We start from the raw sequence: 13,518 nt of genomic DNA, 5'->3' as shown, positions 1-13,518 counted from the left end.
AACGCCGCTCAGTCTGAACTCAGGGTTCACTCAGTCTACGAACGTTTGCCACGAGACTTCGATCTCTCCACCGCATCGCACACCGCTATCTCTGTCTCTCTCTTTTCTATCCACCCGCCTGTACCCGTCTCTCTCTCTCTCTCTTTCTCTCTCTGTCTCTCTCTCTCCACTTTTCCTTTTCCCCGCTCGCGCGGCCAGATAGAAAGCCAACGGTGACCGGGGAGGCGCGCGTAGTAACCGTGCCGACGGTTCAGCGTCAACGGAGAGGTCCTGCCGTAGTTACCTCGTGCTCTTTCGGTTACTCCGGCCCCGTATAGTCACCGTGCAACCCCCGTTCGTCCGCTTCGACCGGCTGCGGATCTACCTGCGGCGCAGCGAGGTGAGTGGGCGACCTATCGCGCGCGTCTACCTTTATGCGTTAGTTTCTACTCGCGATTGTTAAAGCTCTTGCGAATTCGCGTCTGCCAATTTTGTGCAGATTTCCGAATGTATTTAAAGTTGTATTTGTCTTCGATCAAAGTTACGCGAAAGTTTTCAACATCTTCGGGAATTTATTTTCACCCTCTTTGCGCTCGAAGAATCTTTTTCTTTTCTACAAATAACGGAATTTCGTATATTTGATTGCAATATCCATAAGTTTTGAATGTATCTAGAAATCGCATTTTTCTCCTCACATTCAGAAATGTGAAAACTTACAGACGTTTAAATTTGTTCAGATTTTGCGCATATTTAGATACAAATTTAAGTATTTTTTAGAACACTTGGTTAAAATTTTTATTATTAAAATCTGTATAAATTTTGGCAATAAGAATTTAACAGTTATGTAAGTTTGAACGAATGTAAAGATAAATTTAGTTTTGAAATTATTGTAAAAAAAGCGCTGCAAGCGTTGATTATATTAAGTTGACTTCGAAATGAACTTGTTGAAATTTTTAATTGATTAATATAAACATAGTGGTCTTATTCTTATTACAATATTAAAGTGATCCAGCAAAGCAAAACTCTGGAAAATTCAGAAGTAAATTTATTTATTTATTTGTTGTGTATAATTATATTCTATATTATTCTGTAGAAGAATGTGCATGAAATTGTCTGGTCGACTAAAGATGATCTTAGACTGGAAGAAATACTGAAATTATCTTAAAAGTTATATTCTACATTTTTTTTAAAAACTGTTCACAATCTATGACTCTTGCTAATGGAAATATATATTATTCACGTTTAATTAATAATTACAATTTACGCAATTTGCGAACCTGCAGAGTGTCTATTCCCTGTAAAGAAAAGAGTAATTAATATATTAATTTAGTTCTTAATAGTCATTTCTATATTTTTTTATTAGAAAATAATAATTAATAATAAGATAAAAAAACTCATTACTCTAATTTAAAATACTCAATATTCTATTTTTATACACGCAAAATTTTCACTTTAAATTAATCAAATAATGCAAATAAAATATTTATTTTGTTACGACCATGACTCTTCTAAATTCTACTGGGATATCAATAATATCTCTCGGGATATCAATTGTACATCCCACATATGTTTTAGTTCACTAGAATTCTTGTTCCTGTGGTTTGTAGCCTCATAAGGTGCTGTCATCTATTGGCAGAAAGGCCCACTTATATAAAAGTAATATATCCAACTTATATAAAAGTAATATATCAGACATAAATCCTTTCGGAGCTGACGGTGCATAACAAGTTATTTACTATTTCGAGGAAAAAGGCTTATCTTTTCATAGAAAAATTGTCTAAAACCGTTCCCCAATTACTAACGAGAAAAAACTTTTTGATATTTTAAATTGTTTTAGCAACATTTATTATACAATATTTTATGTAAATTTAAGTAAATTTTATGTAAATTTTAATTATTTTTTTTAACTATACTTAAAAATTATAAAATAAAAAAGTTAGAGTGGGGTAGCATTAAACCGTATGTAGTTCATGTTATTTTTTATTTCACTTTACAGTACTTGATTTGAAAAATAAGAGTGGTTGACGAGAAGTATCTACTATCTAAAGAATGAAAAGAAAATTGAATGTCAACATTTATACGCCGGTACGAAAAAATCATCTTTAACAAATAATAGTTCTCAACATTGATAATATTCGCAGTCTATCTTGAGTCGGATTATGTTACGGATGACTGCCTATATATTATACGACGTATAACTGCTTGAAGTCATAACCGAGCAAAAGAGGTCATGTAGATGTACGTAAACATAGCGGCTTTGTGCGCCAGCAAGAACGCGCCGCAAAGTCGACGAAAATTCGCTCCCGCGGGGATTTTGCTCATCGCAAAATATCGTCGGCGTAACTTTATTCACTGACCGAATAACTGCCGCGAGACTAGTCATGCGATCAATAGCAAAACTGTAAGCAGGGAAATTTTCGTATTTCGATATCACGAGATATCGATCGTCGCACCGTCGATATGGAAACGTCACCGGTTGTCTAACACGCGAGATCTCTTCACCAAAAGAAATTTTAACATGTTATTTTCTTATTTTTCATTACCCTGCCCAGACGTATTCTTTATCAATTTCGTCGATCGATCGACGCGCATTGCATGTGTTCTTTATCGATAAGAACGTCGACACGCTTTGCCGAACACTAATTGTGCAAGGCGAGTTAAAGCACTATTCTGTATTGTGTCAATAGAAAAAGTTTAATGGTACTTATTACGTAAAAGTTTGCGGTGTTTTACATTTTACCGCCGGCAGCGTATGAAACGCTGCGAGAGAACTTGTATGCACTGTTCGGCGCATAAAATATGCATATAGGTGTGCATGCTGATGAGTGCATGCGAGGCCAAGTAAATCTCGCAGTCGCGATTCAGTCGCAGACTGCTAAATTACCACTCGAGTTAATCCGAGTATGAACTGATTGCAGTACTCAACATGCGCTGTGGGAGTACAAAGACATGCGTGTGTGTCTGTTTGTTTGTCTTATACCTCTGAAAAGGAAGAAATGTTAATTTCGCCCAAAGAAAGGACTAAAAATGGTCCAGATGTATAATGCGAAACGCAGAAAGGACTTCTTTGTGCCCGTAAGAATGCGCACGCGTTTAATTTGTTTCATATGGAATGCCCGCTGCATAACTCCGCGCGGGAGAGAAAGAGCAGAATTTGCGGAAATATCCAGTTGTGCTGAAACGTTTATTTTAGGAGGATGTAGTTTGGATTTTCTACAACGTACAACCGTCTACGAACTACAACGTATCGCTTGAATAAACCAGGAATCTTTTTTTGAAAAGAAAGCTTATTATTTTTTGCGATATATAAAAACTGCTTCAGAAAATAAAACGTTAACAATTTATAATTGTGATATCAAATTCGTAAAGAGTATTCTTTATTTATAATTCCAAAGGTTATTTCAGATCATAAATTTTAAAGGGTATTCAAATACTGTATATTTTGCATATCCCTTTTAATTCTCGTATGGCGCACAGATTTATATTAAACACACAATTTATTATCAAATGTACCGCGTTGTCGTTCCAGATTTTTTTTTTGCGGAGAAGAGAAATGTCTCGGACGAATCCCTGGATTGCGCCAGCTCTCCCAACTGTCATCCTATTGGCCGCTTTCAAGCAATTTCCTCGTTTTTGCACATTAAGGGCTACAATGCGTGGGACAGAAGGAACGCGAGAAAGGAAGAAGGTGGAGAGATGGCAAAAGATTATGTCCACACGATTCATTCAGCCGTGTGATTTATTGCAGCCGTGTGTGTGTGTGTGTGTGTTTTTTTTTCCTTTTCTACGCGCAATCAATTGTAATCTCATAATCAATCAGCGCTTTTGGAAAGTCATGAGGTGAGAGTCAATATCGCGATTGTTCAGAAGTCCATCTTTCGAGAGAAATCGAAACGTGAGGTAAGTCGTCGTACCTCCGCGCCATTTTGCCGAATCCCCCTATATCTCCTGTGATATTTTACCTCATTCTTTCGTATACACACCGATCTAGCGATAAAATTTGATCAAGGACAAGTGAAGATCCTCACACTTCGCCACGCAGAATCCGCAAAAACCCTCGAAACGCTTCTTTAAAAGCTAATACTCCTTAGCTGAATATCGTTCTATTGATCGCGATACATAAAAATCTTTTTCCGCGCGCGAAACTTTGCCGGAGAAACTTAAAATGATATTGCTATCCGTAACGGCACTACTTTAATAACATCGAGTTATCGATTACTATGATATGCATGTGCAATGGGTATACATTCAGATTAGATGGCCGTTTCCAAAGCGAATGTATCTCGTGCAGAAATTCATGCAAATATTTTCGAAAGATGACACAATCGCACGGTGCCGGGAAAAGAAAGCACGGTGTCCGTAATTACGATGTAATAATTATATCATTATTGACAATATCAATTCATATCAATTATAGCATACGTAACGATTATTAATGTACGAATGTTGTTACATTTAATATGTGATAGCATTGGATAATTAATTAACATTTAAACATCTTTGTTATGAAATTATGGTTATTACGATCGCAACACGTTTGTTCGCCTAGCAACATTATAATGTTACAAAGAGCGACAATATATGGGATAAATCCTGTGTGTCGCGCTAAATAGGCCATTAACGATAAATGGATATATCCTTTAGACAGTGCGCTATTTTAATGGAATCGTGCGACGTTAATTAATATTCTACTCCGGCTAAAATCTGCTCCTACGAAGGAGCGCGCTCCGGTTGCGCTAGCTATCAGCAAATTGTATTTAGCTTCTATTAGTGACGCCCTGCAACGTCGTATCGCCAACTCGATACTCGCGTCTGCATTAATACAGCGAAAAGAGAGAGACGAGTGTACGCGAAAAGTAACAAAGGATCGCGGACGCGCAGAAAATGCAGTTACCAACTATAGGAAGAGCGATAATGCGTCCGACATATTGCAGTAAATTAAATACGGCGTGACCATAAAATTGATATACCTTCGTAGATTAACTGAGAGAATGTCGCGCTTTTGCAAAAAGGGAGAGAATAATTACGAGGAAAATGGGAGAATTTATTATGAGATAAAAAGTGTGTTTAATTTGAATATTATTGATTTTCTACGTGTCCAAGCATTGTCCAGTAATCCAAACGATCTCTCTTCTTCTTCATTTAAATTCACAATAAAAAATTATAGTCTTATATTTTATTTTAAAAAATATATATAAAAAAGTGAATGTTAAGCTAAAAAAATAATTGTTAACATTATTTCTAGGCTATTTTTTTCATTTCAGGGATATCTCCTTCTATCAAACTGTCGTGTTGCATTTACACGATTCTTCGATTGCTACATAGCTACGTAGAGAAATAACAGCAGACCGAGAATGCGTTTGAATGCGGAAAATTTTTAAACGACCGATCCGGTCTCCTCCGACACCGGTGGGTTTAACATACCAAACAGACTACATCGGAAAATTGTATAACAAAGGGATTACGTGAGAGTGAAAAATTGATCGGAGGTTTGACAGCGTCATTCGTTCTCCCACGGGACCATCCGGCATTCCCTCCCGCCTTGTGTTCTACCTATTCTTCCATCTCGCGCATATATCCCCATGTAGTCGGCCGCGCGAATCCCTTAAAGGAAAGAGATAGCTCGCTGCATGAATAATTGGTGTAGAAGGGAATACACTCAAAATTCCGTCACGTAACTTGAAAGCTTTTCCACAGATGAATATATATTGTGCTATATTACTTATGGATATATTGCTGTGCTTTAAAGAACTTTATTCTCTCTCTCTCTCTCTCTCTCTCTCTCTCTCTCTCTCTCTCGTCTAATCCGCGGCATCTTGCTTTTATTCTCGCTCTTGTACTACTGGCGCAAAAATATTTTTTTATTATGTCTACTTTTATTTTTTATTAATTTTGATTCAAATTTTTAATTCAATTTTACTTCAAGTTACCGTTAAATAATTGTTCAAAATTAATAAAAGATAATTGAATAATTAAATAATTGGCATTAGAATTATTCTTTATTTAAATTCGTAAACAAATCAGCTTTCTCGTCATGGCGCCGAATGGAATGGCAACAATATTGCGTATATTTGTACCGTTAGTATATATTGAGAAAATGCGTGGAATCCTGACGGCGAATAAATGAATAGACATTTATCCTTTCTCTCCCACGTGAAATTCCGTCCTCTTCCAACTTTGAAATCTTCTCTTCTTCCGACCCTCCGCTGGCCGGCACCACCATCATATGTGGCAACTTTGTTATCTGCGACTATGTCCATCAACTCTGTCAAACGTTTCCGCTGCTTTGTGCGAAACGTCGAGCGGCGCCGCTCGCTCGCTCGCGTTTGCTCCTACGCTTGGCATCGGGGACCCGCGCGACGGTCCGCGTCGCCGCTGTTAGTCGCCGTCGTCGCCGTCGTCTCGACGACGGCTTATCCATTTAATTAACGAGACAATGCCAGGCCTGCAGATTGCACGCGCTGGGTCCTCGCGCACCGAAAGCGAACACAATGTCGTTATTGTTCCCTTGCCGCGCCACAATCCGATGCGCCGTCGTACCGGTATTTTGAAAAGTTTAACGGGCGTTCGGGAGTTAGCACTATTCATTGCACGATTGTTTATTTCAGTGAGATTCAGTCTGCTTTAAGCGGACTTTCACTGCCGATCTCTAAACGTTTATCATGAGAGATGAATAGAAAAATTATAAAAAGAGGAAAATGGAGAAAAGTTATCGTACAAGGAGTAAAAACAGGAAGAGAGAACTCATCTCTTGAAGTCATAAATACAATTTTTGAATAACGTATTTTTAATAATTTGCACAAATTCTTTTTCATTATCCGTAAAAGTAAAACGTATGTTCAAAATGTAACTAATAGCAATTTTTTAGAAACACCTCGTGTTTTAATTCATTCCTGTTCATTTTCCGGTACAACTTTTATGATTTAATCGCAGATTTTGAAAGAAATCTGCGATCTTAAAAGACTCGAGAGAGAAAGAGAGGAAAAGAGGGAGAAAAACAGAGAGAGAACTACTGCTTTAAACGAAACTACTTGCTTTTGCTCGGTACGTGCATGTATTTTCCGCACGACGCAATAAGAGAACCAGGCCGTGGCGTACATTCCGCAATTTGCGTCTCTCGCGGGCAAAAGGGAACGTTCGTAAAAACACGGTCTCGTCCGGATTTCGCGAATGCTTTTGTGGTTGTTGCACGACATTGATATATCGCAGCCATCTTTTTTACATTGCGTTCACACATGCACACACACACACACACACACACATATCCCCATCTTTTCAGAAGGAATTTTCGAATAAATTAAAATTCACACGCGCATGAACATGATCCGACAATTAGGTTTGTTTAACTACGTGTGGATGTTAAACTAATTTATCTCATTTAAACAGTTGCACGAAGAAAGAGTAAAAAAGAAATAAGAATAACGAGAGAAATGTTCGTTACTTTTTTAATGTTTGTTAACTTTTCGAATAAAGTTTAATTTAGGTACGAGCTTAGCAAATCTTTGTGCTTGTTTATAGTATAATCATGCTTATGATATAGAGAAGGGAAATCCATGTTACCAAAGTTAAACCTAATTCTAACTAAGATATAATGCGGCACACACCTGAGCACAGGGGCTTAAATAACTTCAAGGAATTTCGTCAACTAATGCAAATCGTTCCGCGCTTACGTAATCGGACAATGTGGCCCGACAAGTAGTTCGCCAGTTTACTGCGAAAAAGCGATGGAACACTTCTGTGTATTAAGCGAATTTTTATTTTCAGAGTACGGGAATCCCTTTTTTTTTTTAGAGAGAGAGAGATGAAAATAGTGATGTAGCGGACGGAGGAGATATGAAGTGGTTGCCACAAAGGTGCCTCGTGCGCGAAGGCGAAATTGCACGTTCATCGTATTTTCATCCACGTTGGACCGCACCAGTACAAAAGAGAAAACGATTTTTCTGGATTTCCTCGATGCGACCAACCGCTAGTCACCGCACTGTCCGTTTCTCCTAGCGTAAAACCGTCCATATTACTGTTTGCTCACGGCTCGGTTTTACCATTCGTCTGGCGCGTTCTTGGAAACCGCTATATCTGCCGGATAAAAACCCCTAAACTGGCTCGCCATCAGACTCACTAAAAACTCTCACGTATCACACATTCCGTTCTCTTATTCCTCTCAATTTTTGGATCGAGATTATCTTAGAGATTCTCTGCTTTAAGAAGCCTACGCACGTTCCAAATCGTTAACCATTCAGGGGGGCATTAGCGAAATAATATCAGGCAAAGTATTGCCAAATTATATTAAAATATTAAAAACTGCTATTTACAAATGCAGAAAGAATTTTAGTCAGATTAACAATTGTTTGTCAGAGATTGACTTGTCGAGAGATAAATTTTTTGAATAGTTCAATCGGACGATATACGTACATATATTCACACACACACACACACACACACGAATTTATCCTACTGTTGAATCATGAATATCATGTAAAAGGTTTTCGCGCTTTAAGTGCAAATTCTCTTTCTCACGCGCTTCCACTCTACCGACATCGTTTAGCCGTCGATGGAAATCTGACGTAACGGGGAAAGTTCGATGGGTTTTAAGTCAACGACGAAAATACGTTAAGTTTACGGCCGAATACCGGATGGAGAGGGCGCATTAGCGATAGAGCGTCCGATAATAGGAAAAGTCTCCCCGACATCCGTGAGAAGTGCTCCAAGCACTTCGGAGCGCCCAGCATCCGTTTAAAATGCCTAGAGCATGTTTCGTACGAGTCCTTGTCGGAAATACTTGATGCTACGCGGATTCTTGATCACAGTTGTAAATTCCGGCGGAGAGAGACCTGATCGAATTTTCGATGTTACTAGCGAATACAAATGAGAATTTTGCATGTAATTCATTTTCGAATAAATGTCAGAGAGAGAGAGAGAGAGAAAGAGAGAGAAAGTGTTTTGCTCTTTAATTTTTCTTCTTTAGGAATATAAAGAGCTATTGGCGTTAAACCGTTTGCCAGTTCAGTAGCAAAATTTAATATTAATATTCATGTTAGTCACGCTAATGTTTAATATTCGTACTAAGTGAAGTGAAAATAGGAGATTGTGAATAAATTAACCCAGCTATAAATCTATAAATATTATAATACACGAAGAGTTCTTCACAAAGACTTTTTTCGAACCGTGAAATTTCTTTGATCAATTTTGGAGCCTGATTTTATCAAGTTTTCTTTTATATTTTTTCGCCGGTAATTTGACTGCGATCTAAACTTGATTGAGGTAGTTAATTTAACTTTAACGGCGCGATCTGTGCTGTTAAATTGAGACTGAGAGGCGCGAGTCCAACCATCTGCTTTTTCATGGCAAGAAAGAATAGAGGTAGAAGGAGACCTAGAAAAACGGAAGAAACGGAGGTCGTACGGTGTCCGCGCCGAACATTGGAAGTCTCTCAGGAGCCTCTCAATATTTCAGAAAGTTTTTCCGGGTGGGACCGCGGCCCGACTTCACGCGTCGACAAATGCTTAGCCTTGCTTAGCCGCTTTTATCCCCGGCCGACGTTTTATCGACGACCGGTGCCGAAGTTGGTCCTTCCCTCTTTTCCGCCATTTATAATGGAAGAAGGCCGTCGCTTTGGGAAACAAGGACAAATAAAATTCAAAAGATCAAAGGAAGTCGCATTTCAGCGACTGAATATGTACATGGGTGGAAAATGAAATGTCACATTGTCCTATATTAAGAATTAAAGGTATTCTCAGCCCGGTTGTGCGCCCCATTTGTCTAAAACGGGAGCGCAACGCGTCCAGTACACGGCCGGGTTTATCGAAGTAAACTTTTACGCGACATTTCGACGTCCCGGTGACTTAGGCCCTTATCAAGTTTAGAGGCTTCAACAGACGGTTTTACAACTTGCGTCATAAACTGTAGAGGAATATGGGTCATAAGTGTGTCCGCGGAAGTGGGGCGCGCATGTATAGACGACTTTCATCCTTCAGTCACAAGACGTACAATGCTACACGCTCGACGGGGCGTGTTTCACTTGTGCGACATTTTAGGGTCGCTCGCTATAAAAACGGATAAAAAAATCTGATTGTCCACTGCTCGTCAAATAAACGCGCCTTTATCCCGCTACTCCAAGATGAGCGAACGATGTAGAAGATGGCCTTCGCAACGCGCGTTTTCCTCACACCCACAGTCAGGGAATAAGGCAAACGTGTGTCTTCCCCGATCCGCCCTCGCTACACCGAGAGTCGTATTTCATTCTAATGGAAACCCCCGGACTTCCGGATATATAACTGCGCAGCTGTACGTAAAATCGGTCGTCTCTCGCCCCGGAACCGACCGGTTCGTTCGGTCGATTTGTAAAATCCACGCGCGCACTCTCCCCTCGGGTCAACTTTTCCCGAATAACCGGGAATTTTATCAGCTGACTCGCGATGCCGCCATCGCCGCCGGCTACAACTCCGCGCACATTTCATTTTAATGGCCGCGGACCGTAAGATTTCCTGCCGGCTGGGCTCCTCGATTGCACTCGGGATCCGACTTGCCGGTAATGTATCCACGGTAAATGGAAATGTAATATTTCGCACTCCGATAACCGGACTGCCGTATAAATTTTTACAAGTATAGATAATAACACAAAATATTTGCCGATGACAAGCAAATATGCAGAGATTACGAAATATATGATGAATTTAATAATTTCGATAACCTGAATACGTGAATCACTCGTGTCCGAATTTATTTATAATAAATAAAGTACTCGAAAAAATTTTTTTAAATTCACACTTTTAATCTGATACTTCTATAGATTATCACATATAAAAAAATTAAATATTTTATTTTAACGAGCTGAAAGATCGAAAAATCGAAAAACTTTGATAGAACGTGAATACGAATGATTCGTGTGCGCCGTATAAAGGATAATAAATCCAACGTTATTACTGACACGTTAAATGTCTGTAACATAAAAAAGCTTTTCCTCTTTCCCCCTGCTTTTCCTTCTCTAGGGATCTTTTAATATTCAAACATCTCGGCCTGCGTTCATGGTTTCTTCCCTGGGATTTATCATCGAGAAAGGTGGGATGGTTCTGAGAGGCGTCTTGTGTGTGCGATAGAAATCTAGCTTGGTGTAATCAAAATAGCCTGAAGGGCGAGTCTCTCAGTAAGCTGATCAAACTGTACTGTAGTTTCTATCCGCGTCGGTATATCCGTTGGGTATCTTCCTTCAATCTCACTCCGATAACTTGTTAGCGCCGCTAACTGCTTCGTAAAATTGGCGTCGCGAAGTAAGTGCTTGGGGAATATTGAAGGCAACAAGGAGCCGATTCGCCTACGGGAATCTACGCGGCGCCGCAGGATAGTGAGATTTTGCCGAATACCTTTAGTGTGGCCCACCCGTTACACATCGAGCAAGTAGCACGGCGCGTGCTTCTCGCATCGATTTAACGTCCAGGCTCCTTGATTATTATTTATGAAAGCCGTACCGTCGCTAATGAAAACTAAATAATGGCCTGGTCTAATGCGCGAGAAAAATGTCTACTCCGGCTACAGCCACGTCCGACGAGAACTTCAATGCTTGAAAGAAAAATCCATCATCCTCTTCTCAAGGCATTTTCTCCGTCGAGAGAAGCGGGATAACAATATCAACCAGCCATGAAAATTTCATTAGCTCGCAACGAGCGGTTTTAATCAATCCACATTATTTCGACATCTGTCACGCGATCCTTCGGAGCGTATTTCGGTATTCTTTCGCGTGAAAATTGCGAGGACCGCAATGGATTCTTTTCACGCCTAAAAGTATACGCCTTCCAAGGACACCTGATACGTGAGACCGGCGGGAATTCTCGACACATATCTCGCGGCGCTTCTCTTTTTCCATCTCGTGCCTGCCAAGTGAATTCTCAGGGAGAAGACTCATTTTCAAGTTGGCGAAAGCGCGCGTGTGGTGCACCAACCGCCCGGGGACGAAGATTACCGAAGTTTCAAGGGGAGACTTGCCAAGTTCTGCATACGCGGGCTACGTATATCACGTGACCGCATAAAGCTCCGCTCCCGCCCGCTTCAATAAGTAAAATATTCAAACGATGTCTAGAATAAGTTCTACACGTAAAAAGGTACCTCGATAGTGAGGGTGGACGAGGGAATATTTTAGTGCGGAGTTCCATACAGAATATGAAGTTCTAAATCCATAAATGTGGTTCTAAATCTAGATCCTTGCAAGACCCTTGCAAACTCGTCGAAAATAGCCGCACGAACCCTGACACATTTATAATATTAAACATATTTCAATTAAAACAACTGTCTTTGTTGACACACTAATTCAAATGTGAAGAGCAATAATTGCGATAGCAACTTTGTACAATATCTGCATCACGTTATGCACATAAATGTATTTAAATATTGTAAAAATGAGAGGAAATAAAACGGTTAAAGTTTGCTTCATGTTAAGTGGCATAAGCATTCAATTCCTTCGTGTCTTTAAATTTTTAACCCCAACTGTCCGCGCTATTTAAATCGAGTTGAAATTTCAGCTAGAAAAATATCGCGGCTCTAAACTTGTCAAAGAAAGCGCTGCTGCTGCCAACTTCGATCTTCCGCAAACCGTTCTTATAGATTTCCATGCTCCTAGCGGGGATCAAAACGCACAAAGCAGACGGTGGAAAGGCTTTGGAGAAATAAAAAGAGCTGAGAAGGAAGGAAGCAAAGAGCGCGGAAGATTCCAACACGGCGAGGATTCTTTCAATTAGTTTCTCGAGTGGAGATCCGAGTTAACCAAGTTTCCGTCTGCACGTTCCGAGTAATGATTACTCCGTTATACCATCCGGCTAGGCGGGATGCCGACTTCGTCCATTATGCAGCGAGTTAAACACATCCATATTGATAAGCTGCCATCGCTCTTGACTTTTCCGCGGGAGCCATTTCGGAATCGCGCTCAATAAATCGGGGACGCTCTTGTGCGGGGCGGGAGGGGGAGGGGGTCGCGAATTATCGATTCCGCTGAGACGGCCCCGCTTGCATTCATGCAAATTATCGAGCTGTCATGATTATTTTGCAGACCCCCGTGTTACCGTAACGCGAAAAAGATTATATTACAGCGAGAAAATTTTCGCTGGATATTACTTGGAAAAAAGATCCACCGGAGAAAAAGAACGACACCCTTTCCGCGATCGATATTACTTCCGATATATAGTCTACTAAAATCAAAGCAAGGACTGTTGACAGACAAATATTTGTCAAGCAGTCGGTCGCCGCATCGCGTACGTTGTAATTTGCCATCTATCCGAGTCTCTGTTAATTGAGGGATAGTCCGTCTAATTAGTAGTCAAGAGGTTATCATTAGTCAGGACAGCGTTGCTTCTCGTCACTTCGACGTTCATAGGGAACGTCGCAGTATGTAAAGTGATATGTGCCTACTAGTTAACTATTTTCTCTTTCTCTCTTTTTTTTTTTTTTAATCGAACGAGAAATACAAAAAAAAGAGCAAAAATTTTCAAGTTATCTTCTATTTTTTTTAACCCACTCATTTCTTTTGACAATCCTCGTCCTCTCTTTTTCTTTTTA

General features: G+C 39.9%; 1 protein-coding gene across 1 annotated transcript in view; it reads left to right on the top strand.

Annotated features, from left to right (window-relative positions):
• cpx (complexin) overlaps window positions 1-13,518 on the top strand; it is a 137,832-nt gene continuing 124,314 nt past the window's right edge. Inside the window, exon 1 of the mRNA XM_012367567.2 lies at window positions 1-379. The gene's annotated coding sequence lies outside the window, so the exon portion shown is untranslated. The remainder of the gene's footprint in view (window positions 380-13,518) is intronic.

The sequence above is a fragment of the Linepithema humile genome, chromosome 4, assembly GCF_040581485.1.
Source record: "Linepithema humile isolate Giens D197 chromosome 4, Lhum_UNIL_v1.0, whole genome shotgun sequence".
NCBI classification, from domain to species: Eukaryota; Metazoa; Arthropoda; class Insecta; order Hymenoptera; family Formicidae; genus Linepithema; species Linepithema humile.
This window is presented reverse-complemented; position numbering and strand designations above follow the sequence as displayed.